Source organism: Procambarus clarkii, chromosome 22 (genome assembly GCF_040958095.1).
Source record: "Procambarus clarkii isolate CNS0578487 chromosome 22, FALCON_Pclarkii_2.0, whole genome shotgun sequence".
Lineage (NCBI taxonomy): Eukaryota > Metazoa > Arthropoda > Malacostraca > Decapoda > Cambaridae > Procambarus > Procambarus clarkii.
The window spans coordinates 44,283,227-44,308,128 of NC_091171.1; the positions used below are offsets into that span (position 1 = coordinate 44,283,227).

At 47.5% G+C, this 24,902-nt stretch overlaps 1 protein-coding gene across 2 annotated transcripts in view; it reads left to right on the top strand.

The window, feature by feature from the left end:
• Positions 1–24,902, top strand: part of LOC123759664 (cyclin-dependent kinase 4) — a 404,090-nt gene that overhangs the window by 107,336 nt on the left and 271,852 nt on the right. The window contains exon 1 of one of the 2 annotated variants that reach the window (XM_045744872.2): positions 3,074–3,597. The exons of the other annotated variant lie outside the window; for it this stretch is intronic. The gene's annotated coding sequence lies outside the window, so the exon portion shown is untranslated. Of the gene's footprint in view, positions 1–3,073; positions 3,598–24,902 lie in introns of those variants that run through there. 2 annotated transcript variants of the gene reach the window in all.

The window sequence follows — 24,902 nt, forward strand, 5'->3', positions numbered from 1 at the left end:
TGCCTACCTTAGTGCCTGCCTCACTGCCTACCTTAGTGCCTACCTTAGTGCCTACCTTAGTGCCTACCTCACTGCCTACCTTAGTGCCTGCCTCACTGCCTACCTTAGTGCCTACCTTAGTGCCTGCCTTAGTGCCTACCTTAGTGCCTGCCTCACTGCCTACCTTAGTGCCTACCTTAGTGCCTACCTCACTGCCTACCTTAGTGCCTATCTTAGTGCCTACCTTAGTGCCTGCCTTAGTGCCTACCTTACTGCCTACCTTAGTGTCTACCTCACTGCCTTCCTTACTGCCTACCTTAGTGTCTACCTCACTGCCTACCTTACTGCCAACCTTAGTGTCTACCTCACTGCCTACCTTACTGCCTAGCTTAGTGTCTACCTCACTGCCTACCTTACTGCCTACCTTACTGCCTACCTTAGTGTCTACCTCACTGCCTACCCTACTGCCTACCTTAGTGTCTACCTCACTGCCTACCCTACTGCCTACCTTAGTGTCTACCTCACTGCCTACCTTAGTGTCTACCTCACTGCCTACCTTACTGCCTACCTTAGTGTCTACCTCACTGCCTACCTTACTGCCTACCTTAGTGTCTACCTCACTGCCTACCTTACTGCCTACCTTAGTGTCTACCTCACTGCCTACCTTACTGCCTACCTTAGTGCCTACCTCACTGCCTGTCTGACCGTGTTGTCAGACAGTTACCTAGCAGTAAAATAGGTACCTGGGTGTTAGTCAGCTGTCACGGGCTGCTTCCTGGGGGTGAAGGCCTGGTCGAGGACCGGGCCGCGGGGACACTAAAGCCCCGAAATCATCTCAAGATAACCTAGTTGTCCTTGCGAGGGTTAAACTTTGCTCTTTCGGCCCACTTCTCAACTATCAATCAACTGTTACTAACTACTAACTTCCCCCCCCCCCCGACACACCCACCCAGGAAGCAGCTCCGTAAAGGCTTTCTAACTCCCAGGTACCTATTTAATGCTAGGTAACAGGGGCATCGGTTTGAAAGCAACTTTGCCCATTCGTTTCTGACTGGTCCTACAATCGAACCCGGAACACAGGATTACGAGTCCTGCGCGCTGTTCACTCAGCTACCAAACACACACACTTACTTGCTGTGTGTGTACTTACCTATTTGTACTCACCTATTTGTGCTTACGGGGGTTGAGCTTTGGCTCTTTGGTCCCGCCTCTCAAGTGTCAATCAACTGGTGTACAGATTCCTGAGCCTATTGGGCTCTATCATATCCACATTTGAAACTGTGTATGGAGTCAGCCTCCACCACATCACTGCCTAATGCATTTTATTGACTAACCACTCTGACACTGAAAAAGTTCTTTCTAATGTCTCTGTGGCTCATTTGGGTACTCAGTTTCCACCTGTGTCCCCTTGTTCTTGTACCATCCGTGTTAGATAATCCATCCTTAATAGGTCGAATACTAGCTCCTGGGCCCTTCCTTACTAACTGCCCGCTGTATTATCCAGTGACTCCGGACATCTCAGGATCAGGGAGCCGGTCGGCCGAGCGGACAGCACGCTGGACTTGTGATCCTGTGGTGCTGGGTTCGATCCCAGGCGCCGGCGAGAAACAATGGGCAGAGTTTCTTTTACCCTATGCCTCTGTTACCTAGCAGTAAAATAGGTACCTGGGTGTTAGTCAGCTGCTACGGGCTGCTTCCTGGGGGTGGAGGTCTGGTCGAGGACCGGGCCGCGGGGACACTAAAGCCCCGAAATCATCTCAGGATAACATCTCCAATTTCCTGGAATTTACTTTTGAAATTAATTAATGAAATGGATTATATTGTCTATTTTTTGTGCATTCTATTTAATTACTCTTATTAAGCTAAACATTTTTTTAACTTTAATGATTCGTTTTACCTGGATCTTACCTGGAGAGGGGTTCTGGGAGTGCTCCTACTCCCCCAATCCCGGCCTGAGGCCAGGCTTAACTTGTGGGATAGGTCCACCAGGCTGTTGCTGGAAGCGGCCCGCAGGCCCACATATCCACCACAGCCCGGTTGGTCCGGCACTTCTTGCAAGAACGTATCAAAATGTTTCTTGAAGACTTCCACCTTTGTTCCAATCTTTATCATAACAACTTAAGAATCAAGAAAAGTGCAGAAGCTCGAAGACTTATTGGCCCAAACGAGGCACCTGCCATGTAACCCACCCAAACTCATTCGTATAAATGTCTAACCTACGCTTGAAACAAACAAGTGATCCTACGTCTGTTATGTTACGCGGTAACTGGTTCCACAAATCAACAACCCTCTCGCCGAACCAGTATTTACCCAGGTCTTTCCTGAATCTAAACTTATCCAATTGATGAAGTATCCCAAAGTCAGCACTAGTGATGCCGAGTCTATGTACTCACCTAGTTGTGCTTGCGAGGGTTGAGCTTTGGCTCTTTGGTCCCGACTAGAAGGTCCGGTGGCTCTCTGGACCCTGTAGACCTTGAGGCACTCACTGGCGTGGTGATCACGGCACCACACAGGCGGTGAGGTAGCCCTGATATCCCTTATTATTAGCTATTAGTATAACTAATAATAATACTTGTATTTACAAGAAGGTACAATGGTGAGATCACATAAAATTGATCAGTTTACAGTCTTACACAGACACTAAACACACACACACATACATAGGGTTTCATGCAGATACATATAGCCAAGTCATATACATAAAGATCTATATATTAGCGAAAAGAGAGAGAGAGAGAGAGAGAGAGAGAGAGAGAGAGAGAGAGAGAGAGAGAGAGAGAGAGAGAGGAGGAGGATGAGGAGGAGGAGGAGGAGGAATAGGGAAGGGGGGAAAATGGTCATGATGGTGCGGACGGGAAGTAGAGGAGGGTAGTGGGAAGTAGGGAAGGAGGGAGGGAGGTTAGAGATATTGAGTACTGGGGGATAGGGATTGATGGCGGGGTGAGGGGGGGGGGATGGAGGCTGTGGTGGGTATTGGGTCTCCTCGGAGGTGTGGTGGAGGGTGGGGGGGGGGCAGGGGAGGGAGGGGGGGCGAGAGGTACACACGGACCACGTGTGTCTCCCCGCGGGTGTGGAGCAGCAGCGGCAGTGTGGCTGTTGTCTCGTGTGCGGTAGGTTGTGTCGCTCTGCTGCTCCTCCCTTCCCCTTGCTGTTGCTGCTCCCACCACCCCCTGCCGCTTCCCCCTCCCTCCTCCTCCCTCTCTCTCTGTCTCTCTCTCACTCACTCCCTCCCTCACCCACTCACCCTCACTACCTCGTGTTCCCTCACCCTCGACGACAGTGCCTCGCTAACGGATACAAAAGGAGATCGCACGTGCTGGGAGGGAAGGGCATAAGGAGCGGCGGGCTGATGGTGTGATCTGTCCGGCGGTGTGGCAGACAGACAGCGTGCAGGCTACACTACCCTTCCTGCGTGCTCCCACGAACACCGGCTGCTCCTCCTGCTGCTGCAGCAGCCTGGAAATAACAATTATTGCCTCGTATGGGCCAATAGGCCTTCTGCAGTTACCTTTGTTCTTATGTTCTTATGTTCTTATGTGGATACCTTGTGACGGAGGAGCCAGCCAGCTAGCCAGCGGGCACCTCCACCACCCGGCCGGCTGCCCCCTCTCTCCACGGGTGAGTATTCTCCACCGCACATTCTCCAACACACCCTCTATCAATACACCTTTTCCAGCTGTGTTTTTACGTTGCATTCTCTACAATATATATATATACGTTTCTTGGCTTGACGTTTATAATTGGGGGGGGGGGGGGGGGAGTTGCTTTATATGTTGTTGTGTGGCTGGTCAAGGCGGGGACCACAAGCACTCCCCCGGCCTTGACACTGGGGTGAGGCGCCTCCGCTACCTTCTCTCCTCTTATTTCCTCTTTGTTGATAGTTATTATTATACACGGCTCCTTCCTTTGTTCTGGAGTCGGCAGGCTTGGCACACTGTCTTGAGGCACTCACCTGAGGTCACTCATAGTCTTATGATGGTGTGTGTGTGGGGGGTGATATCTGATGTCACTTATAGCCTCATGGTGGTGGTGGGGGGTGATATCTGATGTCACTTATAGCCTCATGGTGGTGGTGGGGGGTGTTATCTGATGTCACTTATAGCCTCATGGTGGTGGTGGGGGGTGATATCTGATGTCACTTATAGCCTCATGGTGGTGGTGGGGGGTGATATCTGATGTCACTTATAGCCTCATGGTGGTGGGGGGTGATATCTGATGTCACTTATAGTCTCATGGTGGTGGTGGGGGGGGGGTGATATCTCACGTCACTCACAGCCTCATCATGTTGGGGGGTGAGGTAGTGACAGCCTCCCACCAGTGTTTTCGTCAAAAGTGTGACCAGTGTGTAGGGGTGAGGAACAATGTGCTTGACATCCCAGGTAACCAACCCGGGTTTGGTTCCCTACTTCCCCTACAACAATCTCCTAAGGGTTCCCAACGGCCAGAAACTGTCGTGCTACAACCCGTTCTCCTCCTGTTTAGATAGTAACTATTGTGACAATCGCCAATAGTCAGAATTCGTACGTTCTTGGCATTTAGACAGTAGTATACTGACTAATAAGGAATTATTTGAAAACAAATGAAGCTAAAACACAAACCTAAATACTCTTAGGCCAATGAACAAATAAATCCACAAGGGCCGTGACGAGGATTCGAACCTACATCCGAGAGCATCCCAGACGATGCCTTAATCGACTGAGCTACGATAAGGTATAAGAATTGCAACCAGAAATTCTACTGAATTTCCCAAGCCTAGTATAGCACGCATATGTACTATATTAGGCCTCAGGTATCGTGTATTAGGCCTAGGTAATACCAGGGGGCCTCGTAGCCTGGTGGATAGCGCGCAGGATTCGTAATTCTGTGGCGCGGGTTCGATTCCCGCACGAGGCAGAAACAAATGGGCAAAAGTTTCTTTCACCCTGAATGCCCCTGTTACCTAGCAGTAAATAGGTACCTGGGAGTTAGTCAGCCGTCACGGGCTGCTTCCTGGGGGTGGAGGCCTGGTCGAGGACCGGGCCGCGGGGACACTAAAAAGCCCCGAAATCATCTCAAGATAACCTCAAGATAGGTATCCAAAGGATACTTGATCAACCAGGCTGTGACTCATACGTCAGGCTGCGAGCAGCCGCGTCTAACAGCCTGGTTGATCAGTCCAGCAACCAGGAGGCCTGGTCGACGACCGGGCCGCGGGGACCCTAAGCCCCGGAAGCACCTCAAGGTAACCTCAAGGTAAGGAGGATAGGATAGGTTGGTTGCTACTTTGTCACAGTAACACGAAGTGAAAAATTGTTTTCCGGTTTGTCCAACTTAATAGTTGATTTCTACTTTCTAATTTCGTAGTACGTCGGTATATATACTATGCTCCTCACCGTCATCTTGAGATGATTTCGGGGCTTTTGTGTCCCCGCGGCCCGGTCCTCGACCAGGCCTCCACCCCCAGGAAGCAGCCCGTGACAGCTGACTAACACCCAGGTACCTATTTTACTGCTAGGTAACAGGAGCATAGGGTGAAAGAAACTGCTCATTGTTTCTCGCCGGCGCCTGGGATCGAACCCAGGACCACAGGATCACAAGTCCAGTGTGCTGTCCGCTCGGCCGACCGGCTCGATCGACCGTTACTATAAATACTACCAAAGCGGGTGGATGGGCTGCATACTAAGGTGCCACTATCCTAACCTAGCGCGCCACTATCCTAACCTAGCGCGCCACTATCCTAACCTAGCGCGCCAATATCCTGACAGCTGGGTGGACAGCGCTTCGGATTCGTAGTCCTGAGGTTCCGGGCTCGATTCCCGGTGGAGGCGGACACAAATGGGCAAAATGTTTCTTTCACTCTGATGCCCCTGTTACCTAGCAGTAAATAGGTACCTGGGAGTTAGACAGCTGCTACGGGCTGCTTCCTGGGGGGGTGGGTAACAAAAAGGAGGCCTGGTCGAGGACCGGGCCGCGGGGACGCTAAAGCCCCGAAATCATCTCAAGATAACCTACAAGAGAACCCAAAACAGAAAACGGAGCAGTATGTCAATTTCGCGAGCCATTTTCTAGTACGACAATTTTTTTAACTTTAAGTAGGGTATCTTGAGGTTATCTTGAGATGATTTCGGGGCTTTTTAGTGTCCCCGCGGCCCGGTCCTCGACCAGGCCTCCACCCCCAGGAAGCAGCCCGTGACAGCTGACTAACACCCAGGTACCTATTTTACTGCTAGGTAACAGGGGCATAGGGTGAAAGAAACTCTGCCCATTGTTTCTCGCCGGCGCCTGGGATCGAACCCAGGACCACAGGATCACAAGTCCCGCGTGCTGTCCGCTCGGCCGACCGGCTCCCTAGGGTAGGGGAAGTGGTGGAGGGTAGGGAAGGTGGTGAAGGGTAGGGGAGGTGGTGGAGGGTAGGGGAGGTGGTGAAGGGTAGGGGAGGTGGTGATGGGTAGGGTAGGTGGTGGAGGGTAGGGGAGGTGGTGGAGGGTAGGGGAGGTGGTGATGGGTAGGGAAGGTGGTGAAGGGTAGGGGAGGTTGTGAAGGGTAGGGGAGGTGGTGAAGGGTAGGGGAGGTGGTGATGGGTAGGGTAGGTGGTGGAGGGTAGGGAAGGTGGTGAAGGGTAGGGAAGGTGGTGGAAGGTAGGGAAGGTGGTGAAGGGTAGGGAAGGTGGTGAAGGGTAGGGGAGGTGGTGAAGGGAAGGGGAGGTGGTGAAGGGTAAGGGAGGTGGTGGAGGGTAGGGGAGGTGGTGAAGGGTAGGGGAGGTGGTGGAGGGTAGGGATGGTGGTGATGGGTAGGGAAGGTGGTGAAGGGTAGGGGAGGTGGTGGAGGGTAGGGGAGGTGGTGGAGGGTAGGGAAGGTGGTGAAGGGTAGGGGAGGTGGTGAAGGGTAGGGAAGGTGGTGAAGGGTAGGGGAGGTGGTGAAGGGTAGGGAAGGTGGTGAAGGGTAGGATAGAAAGATAAGAAATAGGGCATAAGCCTAGCTCACCTGAGGGCCACTTATCTCTCCGGTGGCCACAAAGAGGACGGGAAGCCGGCGGCTTGTCAAAGTTCCCCCAATTTGTCCTGATGATCTAATATATTTGGATCTTAAATTGTAGCATTGTTTTCTCATTTACGGCTTAGGCGGGTAGGTGGTTCCATGGGTTTATAACTCTGTGGATGTACAAGCATCTGTATTCACCTAGTTGTGCTTGCGGGGGTTGGCTCTGCCCGCCTGTCTCTCAACTCTCAATCAACTATTACTAACAACTAACTAATTGTTTTCTTCCACACACACATACACAGGAAGCAGCCCGTAATAGTTGTCTAACTCCCAGGTACTTATTCATTGCTAGGTAACCGGGGCATCAGGGTGAAACTGCCCTTTTTTTGTTTCTGCCATCGCCGGGGATCGAATCCGGACCCTAGGACTACGAGTCTAGAGCGCTGTCCACTCAGCTATCAGGCCCCGTGTCCTACACTGTGGCTCGCTGAGCTTCAGTATCAGGTTCCCGTTTCATTTCCCTACAAAGAGTAAATCAACATTTTCCTGCATATCTGATTTGAGTGTATATAAATGTTCTTAAAGAACTATAAAGTTTCTGATTCTTGTAGCTACGGGCTCACCATAGTCCGTGCTGCTTGGAACTTTTTGTTCTTGGTAGCAAATCTTTAACAACAACAACATTCTGATTCTTTGTCTCAATTGTAATCCTGGTGTACTTTTGACTGTACTTTAGAGTAGGCAGCAGCAGGAACGGAGCCGGTCGGCCGAGCGGACAGCACGCGGGACTTGTGATCCTGGGTTCGATCCCAGGCGCCGGCGAGAAACATTGGGCAGAGTTTCTTTCACCCTATGCCCCTGTTACCTAGCAGTAAATAGGTACCTGGGTGTTAGTCAGCTGTCACGGGCTGCTTCCTGGGGGTGGAGGCCTGGTCGAAGACCGGGCCGCGGGGACACTAAAGCCCCGAAATCATCTCAACATAATCTCAAGGAAGGACTCGTAACCAAGCTGGTGGGACACCAGAGGTATGCCACCAGACCAGTCCCGGAGCTGAGGGGTATGAGGTGCGAGGAAAGACCGGAGGATTAAGGAGGTAAACTTCTTCTAGTCACTGGACGTGTCAGAGGAGACATGATTACCACATCCACAATTCTCAAGGTGGCAGGGCAGACAAAGATAAAGTATTTAGAATGGGTGATAGACGAACAGTGCGACTCGAGGGGGGGGGGATAACTTTAAAACAGAAATAAAGGACAATGCAGGAGAAGAGAAGGGAACTATCAAAAGAAAACGCCAAGCCATTACGACTATAGCACTTGGAATAGTTCCCAACCACTTGGACAGTTGGGGATTGAACGCCGACCTGCATGAAGCTAGACCGTCGCTCTACCGTCCAGCCCAAGGGAAAGGGTGGAGCCAGTCTTCACTAATTAAACTTCACGCAGAAAATACCAGAACAACTGAGTTATGGTAAAGGGAGCCGGTCGGCCGAGCGGACAGCACACTGGACTTGTGATCCTGTGGTCCCGGGTTCGATCCCGGGCGCCGGCGAGAAACAATGGGCTGAGTTTCTTTCACCCTATGCCCCTGTTACCTAGCAGTAAAATAGGTACCTGGGTGTTAGTCAGCTGTCACGGGCTGCTTCCTGGGGGTGGAGGCCTGGTCGAGGGGACCGGGCCGTGGGGACACTAAAGCCCCGAAATCATCTCAAGATAACCTCAAGATGGTTATCTTGAGGTTATCTTGAGATGATTTCGGGGCTTTAGTGTCCCCGCGGCCCGGTCCTCGACAATGGTGGACAAGCCTGGGCCCGGGCCGGGCTTGGGTAATAGGTAACTCCCAGGACCTCATCCGGGTACATAGGAGGGCCTGCGGGCTGCCGCAAGCAACAGGTTTCTAGATCAAGTTATCGGAAGAAAAGCCTGGATCCACCACAGGCTTGGGGGACTAGACGAACTCTCGGAACACACTTCAGGTATTCTCGGGTAAATTCACTGTTTCAAATGACCGAACCCCAAAAGACTGGAGCCTGTACTATCCAGAGCCCAAGTGCTGAAACTCAACCTTGTTGTTGTTTTAGATTTAGCTACTCAGAACGAAATGTCCATGTAGCACGGGCTATGGTGATCCCGCAATGAAATTCGACGTGCGTGACCATAGTTAGGGAGCCTAGGTTAGGAAACTAGGCTATTGGGGACACGATGACGCTGGATATAAGCCAAGATCGCGAAAGATGGGTTATCTTGAGATGATTTCGGGGCTAAGTGTCCCCGCGGCCCGGTCCTCGACCAGGCCTCCACCCCCAGGAAGCAGCCCGTGACAGCTGACTAACACCCAGGTACCTATTTTACTGCTAGGTAACAGGGGCATAGGGTGAAAGAAACTGCCCATTGTTTCTCGCCGGCGCCTGGGATCGAACCCGGGACCACAGGATCACAAGTCCAGCGTGCTGTCTGCTCGGCCGACCGGCTCCCCCGGGTTATCTTGAGGTTATCTTGAGTTGATTTCGGGGCTTTATAGTGTCCCCGCGGCCCGGTCCTTGACCAGGCCTCCACCCCCAGGAAGCAGCCCGTGACAGCTGACTAACACCCAGGTACCTATTTACTGCTAGGTAACAGGGGTATTCAGGGTGAAAGAAACTTTGCCCATTTGTTTCTGCCTCGTGCGGGAATCGAACCCGCGCCACAGAATTACGAGTCCTGCGCGCTATCCACCAGGCTACGAGGCCTCTCATCTCTTTTTTTTTTTTTTTTGCAATGTATCTGTTATCATTTTATTAATTCTGCTAGAATTTACCTACTTAAAATTATCTGTTAGATTAAGGACCTGCCCGAAACGCTGCGCGTACTAGTGGCTTTACAAGAGTGTAAATACCATGCTATGTATCCTCACAAACCCAATGTACCTTCTTGTATATAAATAAATAAATAAATAAATATGTCATGGTTAAATGTAATTTTGTTCAGCTTAATTCGATAATTGGTTAGCAGCACAGTGAGCTCCGCAACGGGTACAGGCAACAATGGGTCGAGGTACATAATGGGGACATACGTGTAATGGATACACTTGGGTGTGGACAACCTCATCTGAAATTAGCGTTCCGTACTGGGTTCAACTTTCTCCAACCTGAGAGGTAAGAAAGCTCGGGAACCTCAATCAGTCTTGTTAGTATAAGTCTCCTCGTTAGTCGCTTCAAAGTTACTTTGCTGTTAGTCATTGGCTGTTCCTTTGGGCCACTTAGTGAGTTAGATATTATTAATTGGTTTAGAAATAGGATTACACAGCAATTTAAACAACAACAGGCCACAAGGGAATTATATATAAAAAGAAAGAGCTTGTTTACGCTCGATTTACCACCGTAAAAAATGCAACCGTTTGCCTTAATCAGAAACGTACGATAGACTTGACCTTTAAAGAACACAATAAAGTTGCTGTCACGACTGCAAGAAAAATAACAGGTTGGATAACAAGGACCTTCCAAACAAGGGACGCCATATTGGAACCGGAGGGACTGGTTCCTAAGTTGAACAAGGAGATGAAATCTTTAAATCACATGAGACCAGGAGGCATGGCAGGATGTGCAGAATACCCCCGTTGAAGAGCAGAGGTGCAACAGGTATTCTGAGAGAGAACTCTATCAACATCAGAGGCCCGAGACTGTTCAACACGCTTCCACTACACATACCTTGGAGTTACCTTGGAGTTGTTCCGGGGCTTAGCGTCCCCGCGGCCCGGTCGTCGACCAGGCCTCCTCGTTAAGGAACATAACTGGCCGACCACTCACAGTGTTCAAGAGAGAACTGGACAAACACCTCCAAAGGATACGTGATCAACCAGGCTGCGAGCAGCCGCCTCTAACAGCCTTAGTTAACCAGTCCACTAACGAGGAAACCTCCACTCACCAGGAGAGTCAAAGACCGGGCCGCGGGGACGTTGATCCCCGAAATCACCACAAGGTAGGGACGGTACTTAAATTTGACCAAGTTCGTCGCTTTTTTAACGTATTGGTAGATTCCGTAAAAAACATGTAATGTATTAGGCAAGGAGACCAGTTGTTGAGAGTTGATTGATTGATCAAGATTAAGCCACCAAAGAGGTGGCACGGGCATGAATAGCCCGTAAGGTGTTGAGAGTTGAAGCTGCCGTTACTTAGCAGCGTAACCAGGAGCTTCCCCCCCCCCCCCACCACAGCTTAATGACTGCAGGCTAATAGTCCCCCCCCCCTTCCTCAACCCCCCTCCCCCCCCCACCACATGTGAAGGATTAATCTACTTGATTAATTCCCCTCAAACACGACTCTCAGTGTAAATAGTTTTTACAGTAACCTCCAATAAGAGTGCCATTATAACCAGTAATAACGCGGTTGTTTGGCACGCTAACGAGCCAACCAGACCCCTCGTGGGCCTTCCCCGCCTCCCACACTATCGTAAGTGATCGACATGAAGATCCGGTTCTTCATTTGTTTTTGGTGATGGGCTTAAGGCCTCTATACCCGACCGCTATAGTTAAGCCCGAGGCAACAGCCTGGTGGACCAAACTCTCACAAGTCAAGCCTGGCCTCGGGCCGGGCTTGGGGGAGTAGAACAACCCAGAACCCCATCAACCAGGTATCAACCAGGTAATAGCTAGGAGACTAACCAACTAATATACTCTAGTCCTGAACAAGTCCAGGTATGCCTTCGCGTATAACCTAAGAGTCACGGTCTAGGTTATACTCCTAGAATATGGAGTATATTTGAGCATACTCAGAAGGCACCTAGAGTGCCCTTCTGGGAAGGGAACTATCAGGGGAAAATGGATGAGGATAATGATTTGGGGTAGGACGGAGGGGAGGAATAATGGCCAATCGCTTGGACGGTCGGGGGATTGAACGTCGACCTGTATGAAGCGAGACCGTCGCTCTACCGTCCAGCCCAAGTGGCTGGATTCTTCCCAAGAATCTTGACTTGTGGCCAGAACTAATATACAAACTCAAGTGTGTGTGTGTGTGTGTGTGTGTGTGTGTGTATATATATATATATATATATTCAGCGAGTAATTGTTTCTTCCTCTATATAGTGTGTACACTAATTTTATTCACATTGTCTATTTTCCCATCATATTTAAGTAATTGTTTATTTAATGTATTTATATTTGCGGTTTTCATTTATTGTCACATTATACAAAGGTTATATATACGTTGACCAGACCACACACTAGAAGTTGAAGGGACGACGACGTTTCGGTCCGTCCTGGACCATTCTCAAGTCGATTGAGAATGTTCCAGGACGGACCGAAACGTCGTCGTCCCTTCAACTTCTAGTGTGTAGTCTGGTCAACATACTTCAGCCACGTTATTGTGACTCATCGCCTGCAGGTTATATATACGTTTCAACTCTTGTAACCCTGTCGTAGCTCAGTCGATTAAGGCAGCGTCTGGGATGCTCCCGGACGCAGGTTCGAATCCTCGTCACGGCCCTTGTGGATTTGTTCATACGAAGGTTATATAGGTCATTATACAACATTATACATTATTCAATGCATTATACAACATTATACAATATAGCCTAGTGAACCACAGGTGTGGTGGCGCTGTATAGTGGTAGTCTAGTGGTTCACACGCGGCGTTGTGGCACTGACCTTTGACGGCACTGACCTTTGACCTTGCCAGTGACCAGCTTGTTTTTGACCCGTTACCTTAGTCAGCTGTGACCCCTTAACCTCGCTATTGGCGTGTTGACCATACTTGCTCTTTACTGCCATCTGTAAGACGTGCCAAATGATGAGCGGAAGGGAAGGGAACTATCAGAAGGAAAGCCCCAAGCCATTACGACTATATAGCCCTGGGATGGGGTCAGGATTTGGGATGGGACGTGGGGGGGGGAGGAATGGTGCCCAACCACTTGTGGATGGTCGGGGATTGAACGCCGACCTGCATGAAGCTGCATGTACCACCCTTCTAACCGGTTTCACAAACAAACAAAATACATCAACTTGCTAAACGTTTTAAAAAATCTGGGTTTAAATTGGAAGTTTTAAGTGATTTAAAATGGCATAGTTTATAAGTTTCTTCAATTCTATTCAGTTTTTAAAAAATTCCAACTAGCTCTTGGCTTTATGGAGATTCAGGGGGGGGGGGGTTGTATTTTGCAAAAGTTTTATGTGTTTATAGAACCGGTTGCAAGGGGTGGGGTTGTACCACCAGTTGGGATGGGGGGGGGGGGGTTTGTACAACCGGTTAGGGCTGTGGTGGGTATGTGGGCCTGCGGGCCGCTCCAAGCAACAGCCTGGTGGACCAAACTCTCACAAGCACTGGCCCCGGGCCGGGCTTGGGGAGTAGCAGAACTCCCAGAACCCCATCAAGCAGGTATCCAAGCAACAGCCTGGTGGCTTGGGGAGTAGCAGAACACCCAGAACCCCATCAACCAGGTATCAACCAGGTTCTGAAAGCAGGCGGGTGGGGGGGGGAATGTTTTAAGATTGCGGATATTATCCATTTGGATTACTTTTGGAAGGTAAGATGATATAGGTATCAGGTATCATGAAGGTAATATATGTACAATATTCTAATATATACCAATATTAATTTATATTTGAGAAAATTCCTATGTTGAATGACTACGTACAATTGAACTGAATGAGTAGCAAGTTAGATTGATGAATGCGTGTTTGGGGTCGATCTCTGGATGGAATGGACTTGGCCTGAGGACGGGTTGAACTACCCTACCTTACCTTGAGACTGTAACAGTAGTGTGGTGTCTCGTTACCCACTCTCCCAGGTACAGTTAAAGGGCTTTTGTAACCCCCGACTGACTACCTGGCCAGGTTGCCCCCTAATCACATTCCCGGTTCATCCCGTACCATACCGGTCCACACCCTGGACCGGTCCACATAACACTAACATTCTAACTCTAACCCAGAATTCCTTAAGTTCATCCCGTAGGTTAGTTGAGCCTGGTTGATCAGTCCAGCAACCAGGAGGCCTGGTCGACGACCGGGCCGCGGGGACGCTAAGCCCCGGAAGCACCTCAAGGTACATAAGAACAAAGGCAACTGCAGAAGACCTATTGGCCCATACGAGGCAGCTCCTATTTATAACCATCCAATCCCACTCATATACATGTCCAACCCACGCTTGAAACAATCGAGGGACCCCACCTCCGCAATGTTACGCGGCAATTGGTTCCACAAATCAACAACCCTGTTACCGAACCAGTATTTACCCAAGTCTTTCCTAAATTCCTAAATATTTTCCTAAATTAAGAATATTCTAAACAAAGCACAGGAACGTAGTATACCATACAAATTGAATAGATCGTATACTAATGACCCAAAGTGGATAACAAAGAATTTGAAGAACCTTATAGGTAAAAAGAGAGCTTGGTACAAAAGGATTAAAAATGGGGAGGTCACTTTAGAACAGGAATTCGTACAACTGGTTAGAAATGTTAAAAAAGAGATAAGGAAAGCAAAAAGAAACTATGAAGTTCGCATAGCAGGGCAAGCAAAGACAAATCCTAAAGGGTTTTTTCAGTTATATCGTACTAAGACTAGGGAAAGGATAGGTCCATTAAAAACTGAGACAGGTCAAATAACAGATAGTGATGAAGAGATGAGTAGTATTTTTAATAAATATTTTGTATCTGTATTTACTAAAGAGGAACTTAACAATATGCCTTCAGCCGAACAAGTCTATGTGGGTGGGGACGAGGACAGGTTGACGAGTTTAGCAGTTACCAGGGAGGATGTTCTTAAACAAATAGTAAAACTCAAACCAAACAAATCCCCAGGGCCGGATGAAGTGTTTGCTAGGGTGCTTAAAGAATGCAAAGAGGAGCTTTGTGACCCACTGTCAACCATATTTAATAAATCAATAGAGTCAGGCAGAGTGCCAGAGTTTTGGAAAGTTGCTAATGTGATACCAGTTTTTAAGAAAGGAGATAGATCACTTGCGTCTAACTATCGACCAATTAGCCTAACGTCTATTGTGGGAAAGTTACTCGAATCTATAATAGCAAATAAAATTCGTCTTCATCTTGAAAAACATAAATTAATAATTGAGTCGCAACATGGTTTTATAAATGGCCGTTCATGTTTAACAAATTTGTTATCTTTTTATTCTAGCATTGTTGAGGCAGTTGATAGTGGTAAGGATTGCGATGTTGTATACCTTGACTTTAGCAAAGCTTTTGATACAGTGCCACATGAAAGACTGATTAAAAAAATAGAGTCTCATGGTATTGGGGGTGCTATATTAAGCTGGATTAGGGCATGGCTATACCAAAGGAAACAGAGAGTTAGTATAAATGGAATCAAGTCAGAGTGGGAAAATGTTGTAAGTGGAGTGCCTCAAGGCTCTGTCCTGGGACCTCTGTTGTTTATAATATATATAAATGATTTAGATTCAGGTTTGAGTAGCAACATTTGCAAATTTGCCGATGATACGAAAATCGGTAGGGAAATTAATTCGGAGGAGGACTCACTATCACTTCAAGTTGATCTAGATAGGGTTTTGAAATGGTCAAAGGATTGGCAGATGCAGTTTAATGCTGATAAATGTAAAGTTCTGAGGTTAGGTAATGATGATAGAGTTACAAGATACGAGCTAGATGGTGTTGTGATTGCGAAGTCGGATTGCGAAAGGGATCTGGGAGTTATGATTAGTAAGAATTTAAAACAAAAGGATCAATGCATAAATGTTCGTAATAAGGCAAATCGGACACTTGGATTTATTAATCGCAGCGTTAGTAACAAGACACCTGGTGTGGTTCTCAAGCTATATCTTGCTCTAGTTAGGCCCCATTTAGATTATGCAGTTCAGTTTTGGTCGCCATATTATAGAATGGATATAAATTCACTTGAACGTGTCCAGCGTAGGATGACTAAGTTAATTCCCCAAATTAGAAATCTTTCATATGAAGAAAGATTAACAAAGCTTAAGTTGCATTCACTGGAAAGGCGAAGAGTTAGGGGTGACATGATAGAGGTTTACAAGTGGATGAATGGACATAACCGGGGGGATATTAATAGGGTATTAAAAGTATCAACACAGGACAGAACACGAAACAATGGATATAAATTGGATAAGTTTAGATTTAGGAAAGACTTGGGTAAATACTGGTTCAGTAACAGGGTTGTTGATTTGTGGAACCAATTGCCGCGTAACATTGTGGAGGTGGGGTCCCTCGATTGTTTCAAGCACGGGTTGGACAAGTATATGAGTGGGATTGGGTGGTTATAGAATAGGAGCTGCCTCGTATGGGCCAATAGGCCTTCTGCAGTTACCTTTGTTCTTATGTTCTTATGTTCTTAAATCTAAACTTATCCAATTTATACCCATTGTTTCGTGTTCTGTCTTGTGTTGATACTTTTAATACCCTATTAATATCCCCTTTGTTATGTCCATTCATCCACTTGTAGCCCAAGACCTTACTGCAACTCCAAGGACAAGAGGGGCATAGGTTCAAACTAAGGGTATTTGAGAAGGTGGTGGAAGCCAAATCCGTCAGTAGTTTCAAAGTGTTACACGACAAAGAGTACTGGGAAGACGGGACACCACGAGCGTAGCTCTAGGGGCATTACAGCTGAGTGGACAGCGCTTCAGATTCGTAGTCCTGAGGTTCCGAGTTCGATTCCCGGTGGAGGTGGAAACAAATGGGCAGAGCCTGAGCTTTCACCCTGATGCTCCTGTTACCTAGCAGTAAATAGGTACCTGGGAGTTACGACAGCTGCTACGGGCTGCTTCCTGGGGGTGTGTGTAACAAAAAGAAGGCCTGGTCGAGGACCGGGCCGCGGAGACGGTAAACCCGTCGGAAACCCATTTCCAGACGGAAATGATGTTGGTCGAGTTAGGAGTGAGGAACTGATTCAGAGGTATAAAACAGCCATAGAGTTAGTTAGGAGCAAGGGTGGAATCCCGATCATATGTGGCATTCTTCCAAGAAAGGGAGTGGGAAATGAATGGATATCGAGGGCACTTGGTGTCAATTGCCGGCTGGAAAGATATTGCAAATCAAATGCAATATCTTTCATAGACAACTGGGAACACTTCTATGGAAGAAATGAAATGTATGCTCGTGATGGGGTGCATCTATCGAGAGCTGGGGTTGTTGCTGTTGCGAACTCGTTAGAAGAAGTGGTTAGAGGTGTTTGTTTGGGTTTAAACTGTTAGTAGATAGAGGTATGGGAATTGATTTGGAGGAAGGAGGTAATAAAAGTATGTGTTTGTGGGAGAAAGGAATTGGCAAAACGATCAGGGAAAGAGAAGGTCCGCAAAATAACAATTCACTTAGGGTATATTACACTAACAGTAGAAGTCTAAGAAATAAAATTAACGAATTAAATGCTCTTGTCTGCACAGAAAAAATAGATATTATTGCACTTACCGAAACGTGGATGAATGTAGAAAATAGAGAACTATTAGCTGAATATCAAATATATGGATTTAAACTATTTCACACAGATAGATATATTAGACGAGGAGGTGGAGTAGCCATATATGTTAGGGACAATTTGAAATGTAGTCTCAAAGAGGGAATCAAAACAGAGCCACACACAGAAACTATTTGGATTGAATTAAACGAAAAAGCTAATAATATTATAATAGGAGTAATATATAGGCCACCAAATTTAGACAGAATGGAAGCAAAGCATCAATGGGATGAAATATCTAGAGCATCTAGATCTAACAGTATTTATGTCATGGGTGACTTTAATTTTAGCGGAATAAACTGGTTGAACAAAACAGGGAATAGTGAAGCAGAAGATTTTCTAGAATTAATTGACGATTGCTTTCTTACGCAACACATTAAGGAACCAACACGGGAAAATAATATTTTAGATTTAGTGTTAACAAACAGGGAAACGCAAATTAATGACATCGAAATAGGGAGTGAGCTAGGGAGCAGTGATCACAAAGAAATCAGATTTAGCATAGAATGGAATAGACCAGTAGGAGAAAATTCTGTTAAAGTGCCAGATTTTCGAAAAGCTGATTTTAATAGCCTAAGAAATTTTTTGGGTCAAATTGATTGGAAAGTCTTGGGTATGGGGTGTGGGCCGGTCTTGGAGCGAGACATGAACCCAGCGATAGGTGACTTAAATGGGGATTTCGATGTGGATTCAATATATAACTTATTTAAGAATATTCTAAACAAAGCACAGGAACGTAGTATACCATACAAATTGAATAGATCGAATACTAATGACCCAAAGTGGATAACAAAGAATTTGAAGAACCTTATAGGTAAAAAGAGAGCTTGGTACAAAAGGATTAAAAATGGGGAGGTCACTTTAGAACAGGAATTCGTACAACTGGTTAGAAATGTTAAAAAAGAGATAAGGAAAGCAAAAAGAAACTATGAAGTTCGCATAGCAGGGCAAGCAAAGACAAATCCTAAAGGTTTTTTTCAGTTATATCGTACTAAGACTAGGGAAAGGATAGGTCCATTAAAAACTGAGACAGGTCAAATAACAGATAGTGATGAAGAGATGAGTAGTATTTTTAATAAATATTTTGTATCTGTATTTACTAAAGAGGAACTTAACAATATGCCTTCAGCCGAACAAGTCTATGTGGGTGGGGACGAGGACAGGTTGACGAGTTTAGCAGTTACCAGGGAGGATGTTCTTAAACAAATAGTAAAACTCAAACCAAACAAATCCCCAGGGCCGGATGAAGTGTTTGCCAGGGTGCTTAAAGAATGCAAAGAGGAGCTTTGTGACCCACTGTCAACCATATTTAATAAATCAATAGAGTCAGGCAGAGTGCCAGAGTTTTGGAAAGTTGCTAATGTGATACCAGTTTTTAAGAAAGGAGATAGATCACTTGCGTCTAACTATCGACCAATTAGCCTAACGTCTATTGTGGGAAAGTTACTCGAATCTATAATAGCAAATAAAATTCGTCTTCATCTTGAAAAACATAAATTAATAATTGAGTCGCAACATGGTTTTATAAATGGCCGTTCATGTTTAACAAATTTGTTATCTTTTTATTCTAGCATTGTTGAGGCAGTTGATAGTGGTAAGGATTGCGATGTTGTATACCTTGACTTTAGCAAAGCTTTTGATACAGTGCCACATGAAAGACTGATTAAAAAAATAGAGTCTCATGGTATTGGGGGTGCTATATTAAGCTGGATTAGGGCATGGCTATACCAAAGGAAACAGAGAGTTAGTATAAATGGAATCAAGTCAGAGTGGGAAAATGTTGTAAGTGGAGTGCCTCAAGGCTCTGTCCTGGGACCTCTGTTGTTTATAATATATATAAATGATTTAGATTCAGGTTTGAGTAGCAACATTTGCAAATTTGCCGATGATACGAAAATCGGTAGGGAAATTAATTCGGAGGAGGACTCACTATCACTTCAAGTTGATCTAGATAGGGTTTTGAAATGGTCAAAGGATTGGCAGATGCAGTTTAATGCTGATAAATGTAAAGTTCTGAGGTTAGGTAATGATGATAGAGTTACAAGATACGAGCTAGATGGTGTTGTGATTGCGAAGTCGGATTGCGAAAGGGATCTGGGAGTTATGATTAGTAAGAATTTAAAACAAAAGGATCAATGCATAAATGTTCGTAATAAGGCAAATCGGACACTTGGATTTATTAATCGCAGCGTTAGTAACAAGACACCTGGTGTGGTTCTCAAGCTATATCTTGCTCTAGTTAGGCCCCATTTAGATTATGCAGTTCAGTTTTGGTCGCCATATTATAGAATGGATATAAATTCACTTGAACGTGTCCAGCGTAGGATGACTAAGTTAATTCCCCAAATTAGAAATCTTTCATATGAAGAAAGATTAACAAAGCTTAAGTTGCATTCACTGGAAAGGCGAAGAGTTAGGGGTGACATGATAGAGGTTTACAAGTGGATGAATGGACATAACCGGGGGGATATTAATAGGGTATTAAAAGTATCAACACAGGACAGAACACGAAACAATGGATATAAATTGGATAAGTTTAGATTTAGGAAAGACTTGGGTAAATACTGGTTCAGTAACAGGGTTGTTGATTTGTGGAACCAATTGCCGCGTAACATTGTGGAGGTGGGGTCCCTCGATTGTTTCAAGCACGGGTTGGACAAGTATATGAGTGGGATTGGGTGGTTATAGAATAGGAGCTGCCTCGTATGGGCCAATAGGCCTTCTGCAGTTACCTTTGTTCTTATGTTCTTATGTTCTTACCCCGAAATCATCTCAAGAGAACCTCATCCTGTAACTACACTTAGGTAATTACACCTAAGTAATTGCGCCGACAGAGGAGCTGTTGCAGCGACTCTAGCCTAAGGGGCCACTCCGACTCTCCTAACCAACGGGAATGCTTTAGGTGCTAGTTGTCCACCTGGCGGGACAGTCTGAAGGCATCGCAACTGCCGATTGTCTCAGGGTTCGAGTCCCATGATCAAGAGACATCCTGTGTGACGCGTGTATGTGACGTTGAGTCCACCATCTGACCTCTCTTACTCGAAAGACCTGACCTCCTTTAATCCCTTTGCGGCTTGCCTGTAGTCCCAAATGCATATATATATATAATATAGTCCTCTTTTTATATATTTACTTATGTGGAGTATTGGATTGAGGCAGCTTGAACAACTGTCCTGATTCCGCCTTGAATCTTTAGGATAAAGTGCTTCTTTACTCATCCTGAACCCATGAGTATTGTGTACATCTCGATCATGGCCTCTTGCTCTCTTGTTATGCTGTGTGTGCTATGTGCCTGCACTCTCTGGTTGTGGTCTCCTTACTGGTTTTTGTGTGTCGAGTGTGTGTTGAGTGAATATGATATAATGGATTGAGTGGAGGTGTCGACTGCGTGTTGAGTGCGTGAGTATACACCTGGCTGGCGTGTGTTGGCAGGTGCTGGGGAGGAAGGGTGTGTGTGTGTGTGTCCAGTTGAATGCCTAGATGAATGACGCAGTCATGCTGCATGTGCCGGCTTTGGGACGCAGTGACGCTGCATGCACTGGCTTTGGGACGCAGTGACGCTGCATGCACTGGCTTTGGGACGCAGTGACGCTGCATGCACTAAGTTTGGACGCAGTCATGCTGCATGCGCCGGCTTTGGGACGCAGTGACGCTGCATGCACTGGCTTTGGGACGCAGTGACGCTGCATGCACTGGCTTTGGGACGCAGTGACGCTGCATGCACTGGCTTTGGACGCAGTCATGCTGCATGCGCCGGCTTCGGGACGCAGTCACGCTGCATGCACTGGCTTTGGACGCAGTTACGCTGCATGCACTGGCTTTGGACGCAGTCACGCTGCATGCACTAACTTGGGACGCAGTTACGCTGCATGCACTGGCTTTGGGACGCAGCATTAGGCTTTACGAGTGTTATATCATGAACTTCGTCGTATCTTGGTCACCCCGAGGCCAAGTTAGGTGCTGTAGTGAGGTTGTGGATCGTGTTTATTTAGGTTTAATTCATTTTAATGGATGCGTCAATTACTGAGGCGGTGTTAATGAGCAAGTCAAGTCTGGCCCCCAAAGCCCACCCTCAGGTATATTCCAGGTATGGTGTGGATGAGTAGTGTGGGGGGGGTGAGGCTTAGTGGGGGCTGGACTGTGGGCATCAGAGGTTGAGGGTGAAAGGAGATACCCAGAGGCAGTACCTGGGTATTGATGCGCGGAACGCCAGGTAGAGGGCGGTGTGGGGTACCAGGTGTGGTTCTCAGGTAGGGATGTGGCCTGGTAGTCTATACCTGGTAGCCTACGGTTGGTAGTCTTCGGTTGGTAGTCTTCGCCTGCTAGCCTAAGGTTGGTAGCCTTTGCCTGGTAGCCTTCGCCTGGTAGCCTACGCCTGGTACCCTACGCCTGGTACCCTACGCCTGGTAGCCTTCGCCTGGTAGCCTACGGGATAATAGCCAGTATCGTTGTTCGGCCTAAGGCCTCATGTCGTGTGTGAGGGAGAGTACCTTTCTTGCGTCTACCTGGTGTGGGAAAAATCTACCTGCGATGTGGGAGAGGTACTGAGCGTCCTACCTTGTCTCTCCAATCATTTCATCCGGCCAATCCACCCCTGGATTGGGCGGGTGAAATGATTTCGGCTCGTTCGGCTCTGCGGCTCGTTTTTAACTCAGTATGCATCATGTTGGGAGGATTTGTGTACTCAAATGGGGTACAGGAGACCGGGAGGTGTCTCCTGTACCCACCTGTATGTTGCAGGGAGTGCAAAATAGCCCAGTTGAGAAGCAGAAGTGCACTAGGTACGTTGAGAGAGAACTCTTTATCACCATCAGAGGTCCGAGACTGTTCAACACTCTCCCTCCACATGTTAGAGCCATAACTGGCCGCCCACTCACGGTGTTCAGAAGATAATTTGATTAATAACACCTCTAAAAGATACCTGATGAAGCAGGCTGTGTGATGCGAGCAGCAGCGTCCAACAGCCTGGTTGACCAGACCAACCAGGAGGCCCAGTCAGTGACCTTGTGGCTGTAACCAGCGCAGCGACGAGGGGAAAACAAGCAGTAAACTCTAGCTGGGGACTTAGTGAACGATCAAATTGACTCCGTGTTGCTGGCCTGTGGCTCGTTAGTCTGCAGGGTCGTTCCCAGGGCCCAGGGGGGGGGGCGTCAACAACACCTCCACATCATATTCCCAACATCCTCGCACACATCTTCCCCAACATACTCACATACGCCATCCCAACATACTCGCATATTTCATCCTAACACGGCGGTCGTTAACTGCTACAGGCGTGGCAGCCATCTAGTACACGGTCGTGATGTGGTCGTGGCAGCCGTGTCTATGGTAGCCACGGTCGTGATGTGGTCGTGGCAGCCGTGTCCATGGTAGCCACGGTCGTGATGTGGTCGTGGCAGCCGTGTCCATGGTAGCCACGGTCGTGATGTGGTCGTGGCAGCCTTGTCTATGGTAGCCACGGTCGTGATGTGGTCGTGGCAGCCGTGTCCATGGTAGCCACGGTCGTGATGGGGTCGTGGCAGCCTTGTCCATGGTAGCCTCGGTCGTGATGTGGTCGTGGCAGCCTCGGTCGTGATGGGGTCGTGGCAGCCTTGTCCATGGTAGCCTCGGTCGTGATGGGGTCGTGGCAGCCTTGTCCATGGTAGCCTCGGTCGTGATGTGGTCGTGGCAGCCTTGTCATCCTTTGCAGATGATACAAAAATCAGCATGAAAATTACCTCTGCGGAAGACATTGAAAAACTACAAGCAGATATCAACAAAGTTTTCGACTGGACAGCAGAAAATAACATGATGTTTAACTGTGATAAATTCCAGGTACTCAGGTACGGCAAAAATGAGGATCTGAAACATAATACAGGGTACAAAACACAATCGAATCTGACCATAGTAGGAAAACAGCATGTCAAGGATTTGGGAATAATGATGTCTGACGACCTAACGTTTAGGGAGCATAACCAAGCAATATTGCGTCAGCCAGAAAAATGATAGGATGGATTACGAGAACTTTCAAATCCAAGGATCCCATCACAATGGTTGTACTCTAAAAGTCACTTGTGTTGTCCCGTCTTGAGTACTGCTCAGTACTCACTTTCCCCTTCAGAGCAGGAGAGATTGATGAAATAGAGGGAATATAGAGAACATATACGGCACGCATAGACGCAATAAAGCACCTAAATTATTGGGATCGTCTCAAAGCTCTACAAATGTACTCACTAGAAAGGAGACGAGAGAGATATCAAGTAATATACACGTGGAAAATACTGGAGGGCCAGGTCCCAAATCTACACAGTAAAATAACAACATACTGGAGTGAACGATATGGAAGAAAATGCAGAATAGAACCAGTGAAGAGCAGGGGTGCCATAGGCACAATCAGAGAACACTGTATGAACATCAGAGGTCCACGGTTGTTCAACGTCCTCCCAGCGAGCATAAGAAATATTGCCGGAACAACCGTGGACATCTTCAAGAACGCGAGACATCTCCCGTCACGCAGGGTGCAGTCGCACCTCCACAGATCTCCAGTATCAGCTCTTGATACTGGTAATGGCTCAAAAGGGCCACCACTTACGGGCTATTCATGCTCGTGCCACCTCTTGGGTGGCTTAATCTTTATCAGTCAATCATCATCTTCAAGAGGAAACTAGACTGTTTTCTAAAAAAAAAAAGTGCCGGACCAACCGGGCTGTGGTGGGTATGTGGCCCTGCGGGCCGCTCCAAGCAACAGCCTGGTGGACCAAACTCTCACATGTCAAGCATGGCCTCGGGCCGGGCTTGGGGAGTAGAAGAACTCCCAGAACCCCATCAACCAGGTGTCTACAAAAGGAAATCAAGTCCCCCATTGGACAGGTTCCAGTGGGATGAACCACGACCAAGTGCTCTGGTGTGGTGCAGGTGTCTGCACCACACCTGCACAACACCAAACACCACGTGGGTCAGGTGTGTAATCTGTACACCAGTTGATTGACAGTTGAAAGGCGGGACTAAAGAGCCAGAGCTCAACCCCCGCAAGCACAACTAGGTGAGTACATAAGCATACATGTATACCTCTTCCCACAGACACACACACACATCATGTATATAAATAGAAATAATTTAAATATATATATTTAATATTGATAATAATACAATTAAAATAATTCTATTAACCTTTATTATTAAAAATACAAGTTCACAAAAGCTATGTTGTGTGAAGCCTGTAGTGGCCCTGGCTATGTCCCCCTATCCCGGTGTTGTGTCTGCCGCCTGAGGCACTGTGCCACCTCAGACATAGATGACCCTGTACCGTCTCCTCATATCAAGAGCCTTGGAGCAGACTGTTGTCAGTAGCGTTATCCCGGGCCGTTGGTGTTGCCGTGGCTCCAGCGCCCGAGTCATGTACAGGCGCAGGGGGCAACGGGCGCTGAAGTTGCAGTACTGAGCGGAGAAGTGGAACATCGTGGCGATGCTGTAGACATCAGCGGCGGGTGTACATGGGCGGTTCTCCAGAACCTCGGGTGCGATGTATGCGCACTGGGTACCCTCAGGAAAGTCGGCCTGTTCCCCAATGCGC